Source organism: Betta splendens, chromosome 1 (genome assembly GCF_900634795.4).
Source record: "Betta splendens chromosome 1, fBetSpl5.4, whole genome shotgun sequence".
NCBI classification, from domain to species: domain Eukaryota; kingdom Metazoa; phylum Chordata; class Actinopteri; order Anabantiformes; family Osphronemidae; genus Betta; species Betta splendens.
In genome coordinates, this window is record NC_040881.3 from 20,012,831 (window position 1) to 20,029,736 (window position 16,906).

Genomic DNA, 16,906 nt, shown 5'->3' on the forward strand with positions numbered 1-16,906 from the left:
AGGTCGCAGGGAGCACAGGAGAGGGAAGACCCCAAATGCACGCCCCAAACACAGTGTCTTAACAGTTAATATAAAATGGTTTATTTCAATACAACATAAACTCTCTGCACAGCAGGACTCAGTTCAACACAAAAGGAAGAACTAAAAATCACTGCAATGCAGGTAAACGTTATTATTAACCTAACTCACTATCTCAAACTAAATGCTCCGTACACTACGGGCAAAAATCCTAAACATGAAACATAAGACTTAAACATGAAACATAAGACACTCACAAACCTTACAGGACATCAAATCAAAACACAGGAACTCCACTCCTTACTCTCCTCTCTTTAGACGTTACTTGGTGTAGCCTCCGGCTACAACCGCGTACACACCAGCGGTGTCTTAACAAAAGGACATCCCTTAAATACTAACCACAACAGGTGGGTCAACTAATTACACAGGAAATTAAAACTCAAACACAGACCCACACCAAAAATCCCAGGAGCGCTTCTAGCGGCGCAGAGGCTGAATGTCACACTGATCCTAAAACAACAGTAAGATTTTCTATCTGCCCCTGACACCCTCCTCGTTGGCCCGCCTCTGGCCAAAGTGAGCAACGTGCCTGCTGATCCTGATACAACAGTAAGATTGTACAGTACAGTAAGATATGTTGGTACTGTGTGTTTGGAAGTGTGTTTATGGAACAATAGAAGCCATTCACAGGATGTTAGCTGAATTGTGTCAGTCTCTTGACTTTTCTGTGGGAAGTCCTTCGAGGAAAGAACAATGCTAAAGTATGTAAAGGATAGCTGAATTTGATCAAAAATAGCTGAATGTATCAAAATAGTTAAATAGAGTCCAAGAGCTGAAACAATAGTTGAATCTTGTGGAAACTTTTAAAACAGCTCACAGTAGCTGCAGAGGGAGTAGCTGAATTTTAAATTTGGAAAAATTGGAGCATAAAAGCAGAAAATGTGCTATTTTGTCTCAGGATTTGGATTGATGGTGGACTGGAAGTGTATGCCTAATTACTACACTGTAAAATAGTCATATAATAATGTCATAATGAACCAGTTGAAATAGAAATATTGCTATATAAAGCTGAAGATCTGAATTTGTGCTTTTATTTTGAAAAAAGCGTGGTTAATTGCTAAGCTGTAAAACAGTGTGAATGACTAGTCACAGAGGACCCTTTTATAATTTAGCTGAAAGTTGCTGAAATATATAACTCAATTTATGTGAAGGAAAAAAATGTAGTTATATTAAGAACTGAATGCATAAACATGCCTTACTATACAGTAAAATATTCTAATTTACTATTTATAATTAATCAGTTGCAACATTACTGAAACTACCTGATGAGATGAATGTATAGCTGATCAGATCTTCTTTGTTGCAGAGCTGAATGTGCACAAGTAAAACAAAAGCAGCTTAATGTCAACATAAATTTGAAAATGTTTCACGACTTCATGACTACAGTCCTGTAAATGTTTCCTCTGAATTTTGTTGAAAGACCAGTTTGTCAGGTTTCAACCAGAAATTTCTACATCAGAGTCATGCTCCTTAGCCACTCAGCCACACTAGCTGCTTGAAGCACTGCTCAGAAGAGCAGTATACATACTACTGGAAAAACTGAAACTTTCTAAATTTTCTTCATATAATATAGATTACTAATATGGTAATACATTAAGCATATAACTAAATTCATCTGGGAAATATAAATATTTATATTATAATGTGATTGCATAAACACGACACAGACGGTAATCAAACCCAGATCCCCCACTCCACAGACAAGCTACAGGATATAACAAGAAACAGACGGTGTATCTGTAGAGCTTCCTCCAAATGGAAAGAAATGCTTAGTCATTTTAACATGTTTATTTTATTAAAGAAAAACTTCAATCTCAAACGTGTAAACCTGAGACAAAAGTGAATATTTTAATACAGAACCATGCATCGGTCATTGCAATGGTCATTCCTTCTCACACCAGCTTCTGTTAGGATGCCAGAAATACTGACTGTTAATACTACAAGTATGGCTAAATATACCTATAGAAGAAAGATCAGGTAGTTTAAAAAAGCCAAATATGTACACCTGCACTGATCAGGAATGAACAATGTAGACACTGTGGACTCTGACCAATAGAAAGTTTGAGCAGCAGAGTTTGACCTGTCAATCAAAGTGTTACTGAGCTCAAACTGTGATCGACTGCAGCTGTGTCGTTACCATGGAGACAGCTCTCCAAAGGCAGGAAACTCCACAGATCAGCTCAATGAGCTGTAGTGAAGCTGATTTCCACCCCTGCTTAACATGCTTGTTACAGCAAAACCATAAGGGTTATCACAAAAATAACTTCTCTTTATAAATCCAAAGGCTTCAATGAGCAACTGGTGTGCGATTTATGTTTGTGGAGTGAAAATTGTGGCCACAGTCACAAATTAAAACTTCTAATCCTCCTTCATTTTTCCACAAAAGGCTTATCGGTAAATGCATTAGAGTCTATGGGATGATACAAAAGAATAGCTGAAAGTTGTGGAAACAGCTGACACTAGCTGCAGAGGAAGTAGTTGAATTTTAAATATAGAAAATTTGAGCATCGGAGGAAGCCTGCACAGATAATTGCTAAACCGTGAAATTGTCTAAAATTGTCACTGCTATTTTTCATTAAAAACCAGTTAAAGGCAGAAAAAAGTGCTTAGGTTTAGCTAAAGATTTAGATTACTGTTTTTTTGAAGTGATATGGAGAAAGAGCATGTGGCTAATTACTAAACCTGTCAATAATTGGTCATAATTAACCAGTCAGAAGCAAACAGTGTTATTTAAGCGAAAGATATGGATCAGTGCTTTAATTTTGAAATTATATGGAGAAGGTGTGTGCTGAATCGCTAAACTATGAAATAGTCTTATTACCTAGACACTGAGTATTAGGAGTTTGACTTGTAAGTCAAAGTGCTACTGAGCACAATCCCTTATCTGCTGCAGCTGCGCCGTTGTCATGGAACAGGCAGGAACCTCCACTAATCAGCACAAAGAGTTGGAGTGAGGCTGATTTCCACCCCAGCTTAACAGGCTTGTTACAACAAAACTATAAAGGTTATCACAAAAATAATTTCACTTTATGAATCCCAAGGCTTTAATAAGCAACTGGTGTGAGTTTTATACTCGAGGAGTGAAAATTGTGGCCTGTCCCTCTGTGTTTTTCCCCAGAAGTCCGAGAATATCTTCCATTGGAGTACATGGGAAGATTTCTGAAACTGTGTTTGCTTTCAGACAGATACAGACTAAAGTATAGTTTTGATGGCTTAGCCAGGCACATAATTGGAAAAAAGAAAAGTGTGACTACAAACGAGTGAAGAAAACATGTTGATGTTGAAAACTGTGGCTGTAGTGACGAGTTAAAGAGAAAAGTTCTGGCGTAAGAAAGCGCTTTCTCACACTCTAGCTGTGACATCACCCACTCAATCAGACGCAACACACACTAATGGAAAAGCTGAAAATTCCTCAAAAACCACCCTATACTTAAACTGCTAAAACTCAGAATCTGTTAAAGATATTAAAAAGCTGAACAATACATTAATAGTTGAATAGTTGTCCGTAAGGATTCGTATGAACAAACCGCGAAGGAATTGGTGTTATGCTGCTCACTACAGAGCCTGAGCTGAATTTCATATGACGGCTGGTAGAGAACATGTAAAGTAAGTAAAACTTATTTTGACAATTAGTGACAGATGCAAAAAGAAATACTGTAGGTTCTCTAAAATGTTTACCTGGAGCATTTATTGTGTCTGAAACATTGGACATTGGACAATCATTTATTTCCTTGTTTCGCAGTCCACACACGGCAGCCCAGTAGTTGATCTACAGCTGTCATGTCAAAAAAAGAACAAAAGAAGCTTTAGCTAGCTAACCCCCTTTCACCAGAGTGGCTTTATATACTGTAATGAAGAAAACATGTTTGCCTATAAGATTAAAATATTAATAATAAACACTCACAATTCCATTTGGCGTGTTGTTGCCTTCAAATGTTTAAATGAGGTGCCAGCAGCCAGGCCGAGAGGTCACTTTCCTGCACTCGGTGCTCAGACAGATCACTGAACCAGTTCAGCTAAAAATTCATGTCTGTGTTCAGTTATTGGTCATTTATTTGTGTAAGGTCTTAAACCTTGCACAGTACTTTGTACCATATAAATGAAACTAAACTGAATTTTTTTGTATTACAATATCATACCTCAATTAGCAGTGCACTTTGATAAAAAATATTCTGTTTAGACTTAAAGAAACATGAAAACTGAGTTTGTATCATGCAGCTCTCCAGACAAAATAATGAGGGAAATGAAATGAATCAAATATCTAAGAGGAGCGTCTGGTCTCTGCCTGTCCTCGTCTTTCCACCCCCAGCTTTGCTGCCATTGTAAAATCCATCCATGCCTCTAAATAAAGAGGTTAACATGACTGGGTCTGGCATTTAAATGTGATTACAGAAGTGATTTTTTAGCCCATCCAACCACTAATGTGACAGGCAGCCATTTTCCACTAGAGCCACACACACACGCACGCACGCACACACACACACACACACACACACACACACACACACACACACACACACTATGCTCTCATGCACACACACTCTATGCTCTCAGCATCTTGCAATACACACAAAACACAGGCAATGTCCCCAGACAGTCATAAAATTAGATGGACAGAGATGAGAGAAGGGATGGATAAAAGGTGGTGGAGGGGGGGTCATGGACAACTTGGTAGAGAGGATGATTGTTATTGCTTCCTCTAGGTGTGTGTTTATACTTGAAGTGATAATCAAAAAACACATTTTCCTACAAAAGTGAGGACATTTTGACAAAGTAAAGAAATTTTGTCTAGTCCTCACTTCTTTGAAAGCCTATTTGAGGGTTTATACATGATTTTAGGGCAGAGGTTAGAATTGAGTTTTGGTTCAGATTAGAGCAAGGGTTAGACGGCTGCCTTTAGTTGTGAAGGTTGGGGTTAGGGTAAGGGGCTAGGGAAGGCATTATGTCAATGGAAGTTCTCACTTTGATGTGAGTACAAGAGTGTGTGTGTGTGTGTGTGTGTGTGTGTGTGTGTGTGTGTGTGTGTGTGTGTGTGTGTGTGTGTGTGTGTGTGTGTGTGTTAGCATCTGCTTTACACGTACATTTACCCATAGATCACCTATAACGTTATTGTCCTCTTTCTTACCTTACACATGCACTGGGTAGAGTGAGTAGCTTGTTGTTGTTTTATTAAATGCCATAACAACCGCTAGACATTTTTACTGTCTGAATTACTATTTGCAAATCTGGTGAATACGTTATACACCCAGCCGATTTATTAAGTCACAAATTCTTTAATGTATGGCCCAGGGGCCTGTGGAGTTTGCATGTTTTCCTTGTGTCTGCATCCAAAGACAAGCGTTCAGGCTAATTGAGCCTCTAAATCGTCCATAGGTGTAAGTGCTGCAGTTACTGCAGGATGCTTTGTGTATGTCAGCGTGGGTTGTGGGTGGATTGTGTGTGTCGCTCCAGTGAGGCTAAAGCTAGACCTGCATCACTAAACTGACATTTTACAGCTCAACATCCCCACAGCTGGTCAACCTGTGTACTAATTGTGCTGTTATTGTTGACTATGGCCCATTTTCACCTCGTGCTTCAGCCCTGAAGGAATTGAATGTAGGAGGGGATGAAATTAAATCTAATAACCTAGTAAAATTTCTTTCCTCCAGCTGCAGAATATATTTGAAAACCTCTCAAACAGATCGTATGTAAATAAAAAGCTTTGAGAGAGCCTCCCTCTCCTCAATCGAGGCTGATCGACCCACAGGATTCCTGCTGGGTCCATCTGGCACAGCTGCAGCTGGAGCAAAGGTTATTGATCCTTTTCACTTCACATCAGTGGATTTCTGTCTTCTGAGAATTCACACAGTTAAATTATGGAGGGAAAATTTGAGTTGGACACGTGCAGGGAGATTTATCGTGATTAATGATAAATTTACTTTTATATGTTAGTCTTATTACCTGCATGCAAAAAATCAGTGTGCTGCAAAATACTACTTTTAAAACAATTGAGAATTGTTTTTTTTCTGTTTTTTATTATTCCTGGTTCCGCCACTGAAAATCTCAGTAGGATTTTAGCTGTGATTATCCATCAGAAAATGTGAAAGTGAGAATGAGCTCCCAACATCTACACAAACACACAGTGGTCTTCCAGTGGTTTGTGATATAAAATGGTCCCACTTCAGAGCAATTCAACTAAAACATTATCTGCTAACAGAGCTCCTTAGTACAAAGTTTCACCAACAACAATTTAGTTTAACAAAATCTCAGTCTTCGCAAATAATAAGAGAAAAAAGTATCGGAAGACAAACTTATCTTAAGCTCCTGTGTAAGGATAAGTACGCTAACATCATAATGCACACAGAAGCTAATGGCGCACGGTTACAGCAATCGGAAGTCACTAAAACTAACATTGAGTCGGTGTGTTCGTTCACCAAAACGACGTCGGACTAGACTGCCTACAGAGCAGCCAACACTCACTTTGGGAGGACTACCTACGAGGCAGTCGATTCGTACGCTGCTGTACCTGATCGGCTGCCTTTGTTTTACTAACGGGCCGTTACCTGCGCACTACAGGGGGGAGGCACGCTGAGCCACTTCAACAAAACCTGTGTGAGTCTGTGTTTATCAGTCCTGACACAGGCCAGACAGAGGCTGTGGTCCTCTCATGGAGACATGAAAACACACAGAACCAACACTGGTACTGTGGGGCCCAAATAAGGCCCAATAGGTCTGAGGTCTGTCAGAAGGAAGCACAGAATTTTGTGTGAGCCTGTGTTCACCAGCCCTGTCACAGGCTGTGCTGTGGTCCTCTCATGGAGACATAAAAACACACAGCAAAAACACTGGTACTGTGGGGCCCAATAGGGCCCAATAGGTCTGAGGTCTCTCAGAAGGAAGCACAAAATCTTGTGTGTTCCTGTGTGTTTCTGTTACAGAAAGGAGAGCGCGCCCACTTGTATTCAATGCATGTGAATGAATCTGCTCAGCCACAGAGCGAGTGAAGCTGCTTCTCTTTTGTGCTGGAATGGGCCACATTGGAGTTCTGACTCTGTCGGTAAAAATGATTGTATGTTTCACTGTGGAAAAAAGACATTAAAGTAAAAAAGTGACAGGTCTGTCAGAAGAAAGCACAGAATCTTATGTGCTCCTGTGTGTCTCTGTTACAGAAAAAAGACCATTAGCCAGAGTGGCTGGGTCATTGTTCCTAGCTTCATAGCTCACTTGGTAGAGTGCTTGTCTTGAGATTCAAAGGTTGGAGGTTTGATCCCAGGCCTGTGCTCTAATGATGGATGTTTTTTTTTTGCTCTGAAAAGAGCAGTAAGTATTTGAAATGTATTTATTCACTTTGTATTATTAATTTTTACTTATTCATCCGCTGCTTCCAGGGTTTTCTGTTGTCATGTTTATTTAGTGCGTGTTTTTGGTTGGGTTACAAGCCTTTTATTATTTGCATTTGTGTAAAAATGTTTTTTTTATTAACAAATGTCCCAAAAGAAAACACCTCAGGTGTGTTGATGTCTCTCCAAGATGACAAAGTCAAACAGAGGTTCACACAGGTTTTGTTGAAGTTGGTCAGTTCCCCCCACCACAGGTCCCAGCTCCCCCCTGTGGTGGCCCCTTTTACGTAACAAAGGGAGCAATTCACACCTGAGTTAGGATGTCAGGTATACCTTTGCAGAGTTTTGACTGCCCTTTAGGTTCATGAGGGGAGTAAAAAAAATCCAGGCTAGTTAATCCTTATGAACAGGGGAACGGTCTTACCTAGACAGCTTCTTCCCCATAACTCATATGGAGTTAACCTCAATAATCAACTCTTCCAAGTCATCCATTTGTCTTTTAGATCCAATCCCAACCAGATTACTCAAAGACGTTCTACCTTTAATCAGCTCGTCCATATTAAATCAAATCAACCAGTCTTTACATTTAAGCTATGTACCACAGGCTTTCACGTGGCTGTGGTCAAGCCTTTATTGAAAAAACCTGGACCCTAGAGAACTAGCCAACTACAGGACCATTTCAAATTTACCCTTTATTTCTAAATAAATTGCTTAACAATTATCTGACCACCTGAGTGGTAATAACCTGTACGAAGATTTTCAGTCAGGAATAAGAAAACATCATAGCACAGAAACAGCTCTGGTTAGAGTCACTAATGATCTTCTCTTAGCTTGAGACAATGGTCTAGTTTCTGTCCTTGTCCTGTTAGATCTTAGTGCTGCATTTGGTACAACTGATCATAACATTCTATTACAGAGAATAGAACATAGAATCGGAATTAAAGGAACAGCATTGGGATGGTTTAAATCCTATTTGTTGAACAGATTCCAGTTTGTTCATGTTAATAAGAAATTCCACCCTTAGAGTGCTCTAAACCATAGAATACACGTCCCCTCAGCAGAAAGCCTCAATGCTTTTACCAACAGTTTACCCGGACCCATCAGCACTGCACACTCACAGTGTATGTATTATGTAAGAGAGATTTTCCTCATTGCTGGTTCCAACAGGTTAATAAAAAATCTGACAGAAATAAACTTTGTACTTGTGGAAGGAACTGCTTTATTTATTTATAACAAAACTTCAAATGAAATAAATTGATATTGTTCAGTGGTTAGTACAGTAGTCTGGGCTTGACTCCAGGTACCTTTCTGTGTGGAATTTTCAAGTTTACATGTGGGCTTCCTCCAGGTTCCCTAGTTTCTTCTCACAGTCCAAAAACATGTAATTAAGTTACAAGTCTAATTGTCCATAGGTGAGCTTGGGTGCTTGTCTTCGATAGACTGGTAGAGGCTCCAGCAAGGCCTCAACCCTGATAAGGAGTAAGGGCAAGATGATGAGCGAGTGAGGGTGATATTGTGCAGTATGCTGTACAGTAATGTGCTGTTTAACCACGGGAGTGATGAGAGCAGAACTAACGTTAACCTTACAGTATCAGTTCCTACCAACAACATGTTCCTCATGCATATACAATGTAATGCTCATACATTTGGGTTGGAACGAAGGTAAACAGGACTTGGACAGTGCTGTGTTGTTCTCGTAAATGAGAAAGTGCCCCAAGATGCTTTTGCTGCTGCTGTGATGAGCCTTTTGTAATTTGCTAAGCACCAAGGTGTCAAAATACTTCCACAGTATAGATAGTAACTACACAAAGTCATCTACATGTGACACATCAACGTCACACAAACCAGAGGACGTGTCTAAAAGATAGCATTGACTACATCAAGACATTGGCCCACCACTATAGATGAGCACTACGAACATGTGCTGTGTTGGCAAAACATGACATTTATAGGTTATGATTGTAGCTGAGGGTCTGCTGATAGAACCAAATACTGTGGTCAAAACAGTCATTAGGAGCAAATAATTTAAGCAATTTTGTATTTTGTGTAGCACTGGCATCATGTCATACTTTTGTATTATTACAAAATAATTCTCTTAATAATCTTAATTCTTAATAATCAGTAGCAATGAGGACATCACAAAGTCAAACAATATACAAAAACCACAAAGCTGACAAAAAGCTTAAATCTGCTTTGAGAGGAAAGGAAGAAATCTTCAAAGTAAGGGGAGCTAGCAAATATTTTTCTCTTTCTTTTCTCTCCCTCTCTATCTTGTCTAAACAAATGTGGCACTTGGGACTCCACCTCTTTCCATTCTCCCTTGATGGATAGTGCACGCACACACACACACACACACACACACACACACACACACACACACACACACACACACACACACACACACACACACGCGCGCGCGCACGCACACACACACTCACTATCTCTCTCTCTGTCTCTCAGTCACTGATTTATGGGGCTTGGGGGGGTTGTGGCGAGATTGTGTGTAACGATTACGGGAATTGTCATTCAGCAATCATTCGTCTGCATTTGTAAACCATCAACGTCAAGAATGAACACACACATAAACACTTACAGTATGAGCCCCAACATAGCATGTTGCTGTGTGTGTGTGTGTGTGTGTGTGTGTGTGTGTGTGTGTGTGTGTGTGTGTGTGTGTGTGTGTGTGTGTGTGTGTGTGTGTGTGTTTTTCTGGCATTTTCTGTCATCTAATCTCCAAAACTTGCATTAAGAACATTAGAGACAGATCATGTATCACTGATCTGTATGTGTCTGTGTGCAGGGACACTCCTCCAATGGCTTTGGATGCTGATTTAGATTTATTATTATAATACAGGAAAGAGAGACAGAGAAATAAAGAAAAAATGAAAGAAAAAGAAAGAAAGAAAAAAAGAAATAATCTATTATTTCTTTGTACTTTTTTTGTCACTTTCTGTTATGGAGGCTTGAGCTGCTGATTGTTGTACCACTGACTTTTTGCTCATTTGTTCCAATTCTGCTACAGCCTTGGTCTAATTTCTAACCTCTTTCTCTAGAGTAAAGTTGGTCTTGTTCTTCTCTTCTTGTTTCACTTTTGCATGTTAGCAAAACGTGCTAATCAAACTTTAGACATACAGTATAGTAAAGGTTTCATAATTTTCCTATAAAAACAACTATTACAGCAGGGCTGGTAAGAATTTCCTCGCTATGTAAAATATAACTACATGGGCCTTACATGTAGCCCTAAAAGCTCTGGAGGCTTGAGGATGTGTGCGTATCCTACAGTATATTGTATACTTATGTATGTATATGCCATCTATTTATAATTCTCGATCAAAATTGCTACATTAATATGCTGGATGAAAGAGAAGCAAAACTAAAATAACAGCATCATAAACTCTCTCATACACACCTGGATTACAAACTGTGACAAATATGAATGAATAGTGTTTTCTACAGCTACAGCAGCTCTGTCTGACTCACAGTAGTCCTGCCCATGAATTCGTTTTGCTAATATCTGCATAAGTGTGATGTGTCATTCATCACGTCTGAGTAATCGCATGCTTGATTTATTTCACACACATTCCATTTGAATGTATGCATTTATCATTGTGATTGGTTAAAAACTGGTTGTGTTTGAGCTCAACATTGCAAGTACAGACATAATGCATGAGTGTGTACACGCTTCAAACTGTACATACACAAAAGTGCAGGTGTGCTTGAATAATTTAAAATAATATTAAAACAGTTATCAAAACTGACCTACTATAACAGAACAAGCATGAGTCAACAAATAAGACAATGGTATGAAAAATGCACTTAACACAGTCAGTGCATTTACCTGCACTCAGACAGTCACATTACCATTAGTTTGGCTGAGAGCTTATCGTGATTTTCAGCTTCACTTCTGGTTTGATCAGCTAATTCTGAAGCCCTATGGCTTCACATAACTTCATGGTTTAATTATTATAATTTGAACCCTCATGGCCAAGTATCTGTATCATCTGCGACTACAGCTGCTTATTTAGGTTTTAAACTTCCACAACTTGTTAATGAATGTTTTCCAGTAGTCGTAGATTTTACGCAAATATATAATAATAATCATAGAAATTTGTTTTACAGCAGTTGTCAATCGTAAATCTGACAGGACACCAGAACTCAGCAGATCTACAGTGACTAAATACAGCAACATGTTTGTGCCTATGTGTTTACTCTGTGTCTGCCCGAAACTGCAGTTCTGACTTGTTTTGACTGTGCGTGTAAATGAATGAGATGAAATGACTTATTTGGCTCGCGTACATTTCAACACAACAATTTCCACTCTGTCCATCCATCCACCATCACTAGCTTTCTCGTTTCTCTTGGTATGGGCAGCAAACAGATTTTAATCAAAGCACAGCCTTACAAACCAATAAACCAAGCAATTTTTTTTACAAAAACACAGAGAATTGTTTTTTTCATTTAGAGAAAAACAGAAAACAAAAAAAGTTGTTCCTCGCTTTACCTCTGCTTTTAATTTTTGATTAAATCTTATCTGGGGATGGGTCGCGGGGCAGCAGGCAGCAGAAAGCTCCAGACTGCCTCTTGAATGAAACACGAGATCGAATGATACAGTATGTGATGTGTTTCCTACAGAGATGACTTGGATCTGAGTTTGACCAAGGTATTGTTTTGTAAATTGTATGTATTGTATGTAAAGGCACTTTACATCCTTTCCCCCTACTCCATGGAGGCAACTAGAGTAGACTTCTACATATGTTTACTTTGCAAGAATAAACACATGTATTTATCGTAGCTTTCTAGTCTAATATATTTGTAGCACTTCAACATTCGTTTAAAATATGCAGTGCATTTTAAATTGAAATTATTATTATTTATTACCTTTATTGTAAGCACAGTATTAATTACATAGTTTGGACTGGGGATGAGTTGTGTTTCTTCCGTAATAATCATGGCTAATCAGGGAATAAACTGCAGTTCATAGATGTTATTCAAGGACGGTTTGGTAAAGATTTGGTAAAGTGCATTGTCAAATGAATGCATCTGTCAGCGGGGAAGACATCAACTCTATTCAGTCACTCTTCGGTCGCTTCTGCTGTCTCTTCCCCAGTTCACACACCTAAAGTGTCCTAACTAGCTGCTGATGAATGTGTTTCTAGATGTTTGATGATTGTCTGTTGATCGCCTGTACACAATCTGAACCGTCTTTACCGCCATCTATCTATCTATCTATCTATCTATCTATCTATCTATCTATCTATCTATCTATCTATCTATCTATCTATCTATCTATCTATCTATCTATCTATCTATCTATCTATCTTACATGTCTGTCCTGATAGTACTTAGTATAGTACCTATTTTCAATATACCCTTCCATGTAACTTAAACTTAATTGTTGATGTATAATTGTACTTTTTTTGAAATTAGTACAACTGTACAATGAAGTTGCGAACTGTCCCACTTTGGTGAGGGAGAGAAAAGAACATAAAAATAAATTACTAAATTACCATTTGCCTATGGTGCTAACAGACCACTCGTGGACAGAGAATCAGTTTGTTCATGTGCACATCATATAAGCACTTTCTCACCTCTTTGAACAAGTTGCAACTGCTTTGGTACATGCATTCAAATGATTATGTACAATTTCCTGCTCTTTGCTACACTATCAATTGTTTATGTCATGTTGATCAAAATGTATTATATAGTTCACTGTGAAATAGTCTTACTCCTCAAAACATCTAGTCATTAGTTCATCGTATAAGTCATTACCTGCAAAATGGTTGAGCAAGTTGTCATAATTTATAATGCATAAATGGATAAACTGCATAATGCATAAACTATGGCTACAGTTTGGAGGAAAATTACTGTAAAATGTAAGTTACACCTTTTTGTTTGATTGCAAGAGACTGGACAATAGCAGCCAGGAGGGTCATTTGTTTATGTGGCTGGTGATCATAAATTTTCCATCCTGATGCATGATGAGGTTGGAGTGATGAAACTCACATTGTCCCAAACTATCACATACGTTGGCAGGTGATCTCCACTCTGACCCCTCTCTTCTTCAGGGTTGAGATCTCTGTAGAGAGTTTCTAGAAAGGTGATAAGATGCTCTGTGTTGTATGGACCAATTATGGGAATATGTGTAAGCACACCATTGTCAGACATAGAACATTGTGTTGTGCTCCAGCCATATATATATACTTGCCAGTTGATGATTATTGAGATGCACCTTTGTTAGAGATAGTTAAGTCACCTGAGAGCAATTTACCAAATCAGGACAGATTTAGAAAAAAACATATAATGGAGATGTTTAGAAATATGTTTGTCACATTATGACAACTTGGTCAACCATTTTGCAGTTAATGACTTATACGATGAACCAATACCTAGATGTTTTAAGGAGTAAGACTATTGCACAGTGAACTATATAATACATTTTGATCAACATGACATAAACAACTGATAATGTAGCAAAGAGCAGGGAATTGTACATAATCATTTGAATGGATGTACCAAAGCATTTGCAACTTGTTCAAAGTAGTGAGAAACTGCTTATATGATGTGCACACGTGACATCATGATGTGAAGATTGAACAAATAGTTTTGAGAATTTCATTCTGATCTGAGAATTGTACTAAAGTGACTGACTAAAAACTGTAATGCTAAATACAATGTTAACAATGTTAAATACAGTGGGAAAACCACCAATTAATATTATATATTTATATTTACTGTTGAACTTTGTCAATAATACAATTGAAAACAAAACACCTGAAAGTCATGAAAATGTATTTATATTTGATAATGCATTAATTGTTCAGTTCAGTCAATTAATTAATCAGTATCGATATCGACGATACTGGTCCATTATTTACTTGGTATCCGATCGACAGCTTTCAGTATTACCCACCACTAGTAAAAGCTCAGTCACATAGACACTGCAACCTGTGATAAACTCATTTGCCATATTACTGTACATGTTGATTGTAAAGTTGCTTTGCCCCATTTTGCCCCTATTGTCTGCGACATTTGTTCCACAGCTACCAAAAACAGCAAAAAAATAGTTACCCCTTGTGCACATTTGCAACATTCTGTCCAGCCGTTCAGTGTCTTGTTATATTTCTGTATGACATGGATGTACGTGAACACAAACCAATCAAACATATCATGCAACAATACATGCAATAATGCATAAAGTTGAGAACTGTACTGTATGTCCTTCACCTCGATTCTGTTGTGCCAGTTCAGGAAATTGTCTCCTTTTGCCCAAACCTGATCTGAGTCAATCATCACAAGATCAATGCTATAACTACTGTAAGACAGATTAATTTCCACGGCCACGCATTGATGACTTTATCCCATGTTTTAGAAGGTCTAAAATAATTTAGACCTTCTAAAACACAGTGTCTAACTCACTCTAGTCACACCACACCTGCCTCAATGCTTTTTGCCTCACACTTTAAACAAGCTGTAGGAGGATGTCGCTGGCATAGAGCATCCCATTCACTACTTCTTAAAAAACAGCAGTTATCATACAGTACCACTAGAACGAAACCTGTAGATCTGTTACCTGGTTCCATCACTGTGTCCTGAGCTAACCAAGCCCAAGCACCAGTAGAGCTGCACCCTCGCCTACCAATGGTGTGTGTATTAAGCATTTTTACCTCTAAACTATTCATTTTTAGTCATTAACAGTCTATTTTTCTATACATTTCTTGTGCAAGACTGAGGAGATCAAGTCTAAAAATGCTTAGAGGCATTAAAATTTAAACATTAAGATCTTTCCACCCATCAAACATTGCCCTTATGAGTCACTGAGTGAGTTTGTAATCTCTCCATCTCGTTCTGTTCACAGCTTTGACTTTTACTAGTTTCCCTCCAACCTCTTCTACATCTTGCTCCTTTTTTCTACATCTGTCTCTCACTGTCTCCTTCCATCTCCCTCTCTCTCCATCACACCCATTGCTTTTTCTTTTGTGGTTCAATAATTGATGTGAGACATTCTGTCTCTCCTCAAATGGCTGGGGAGGTTTGAGCCTTGGCTTTGGGCACTTTGTACAACTGACACACAGACACACAATTTACTGCGTGTTACTGTGCAAGTTCAAACAGAGGTCATTTCGTTTGCATTAATGCTAAGAGTAAAGTGATGTGGAAGCTGTGTTTAGTATTTCAAGTGCTTGGAATGTTTTGAATTATTTTATTAGAGTCTTTCCTCTTCGCCAACTGGAGGTAAGACTAATCTGCTGCCTGATTACAATACAGTACAGTACAGTACAGTACAGTAAATGAGAAGCATGTTTATTGACACTCATGGTTACATTAAATGCACTTAATAATTACCCTGTAATTTTATATTGCACAGACATATTTGCTTAAGAGACCAAAAACTTTAAACTGTACCCAAATTTAATTAAGCAATTTATTTAACAGTATATTTAAAATCACCTTTATTAAAATTGACTCATGTCATTGTTCTTGTTTTCATATCAGTCAGTCAAAGAGCAGCTGAGAAGAACCTGCACACTTACTCCATTTTTACTGACCCAGCAGAGGAGATGGTTAACACTATTGGTTGAAGGTGAGTAACTGCTGAATTATTTATACTGAATTGTTTTATAAGGAGCAGCTGTAAGTTCACTAAATAACGTGCATGTACCTGGCAAAGGAGCAACCTCCATGTAGTCTAAGTTCCTAGCTACGGCCTCTGGCCTCTGCTCAAATACAGTAATAATTAGTTTTCGTTATGTATTAATAACATGGGTATTTTTAAAAAGCGTAAGCATGATGTTATATCATGATTTGATGTTTTATTTGTTGTTTAAAAATGTGATAGAAAAACCCTCTCTGGTCTGTTAGCACTATTTTCTAAAACCTATTAGTGTATAAATTATATCTAAATGATATGAAAATATATACATAATGATAAACAATATCTATACAGCGCCGGGTAACCTGGCTGCTGATGGGAATTTCCCCGCTGTGGGACTACTAAAGGCATTCTTAATTCCAAATCATGACAGTGTGTCTGAGGCATGCTTTTATTAAATATTTCTTAATTCAGAGACTGCCACTATATTCACTGTTAAATCAATAGTAAACCAGTGTACAAGGAACCTGCCTATGGTGTAGACGTAAATATATTCTTGTTACTTAAAATGAAAGTAAACAGGTTACTGTACATGTACAGTAAATGCAAAGTGAGAATCAATCAGGCTGATCAGTTTATTTATCATCTGCATCTCATCTATATTTTAGTCTGCCCTTCTGTCTTTCATTTCTGCCTTAATTAAAAGGCCATGGCAGGGGACACAAGCAGCAAATACCGTGATCAATAAAATGCTTGATGTGTAAATTGATCGTATTTGTGTGCATGATGAAGGCTGTGAGTGTGTGCAAGCGTTTTAGTGAGAGGGAGGGAGTGTGTACGGGTATGTGCAGTCCTACTCGCACTTATTGAGGTGTTCAATCAGTCTAATTCATTTTCGCCCAGAGACTGCTGTGTGGTT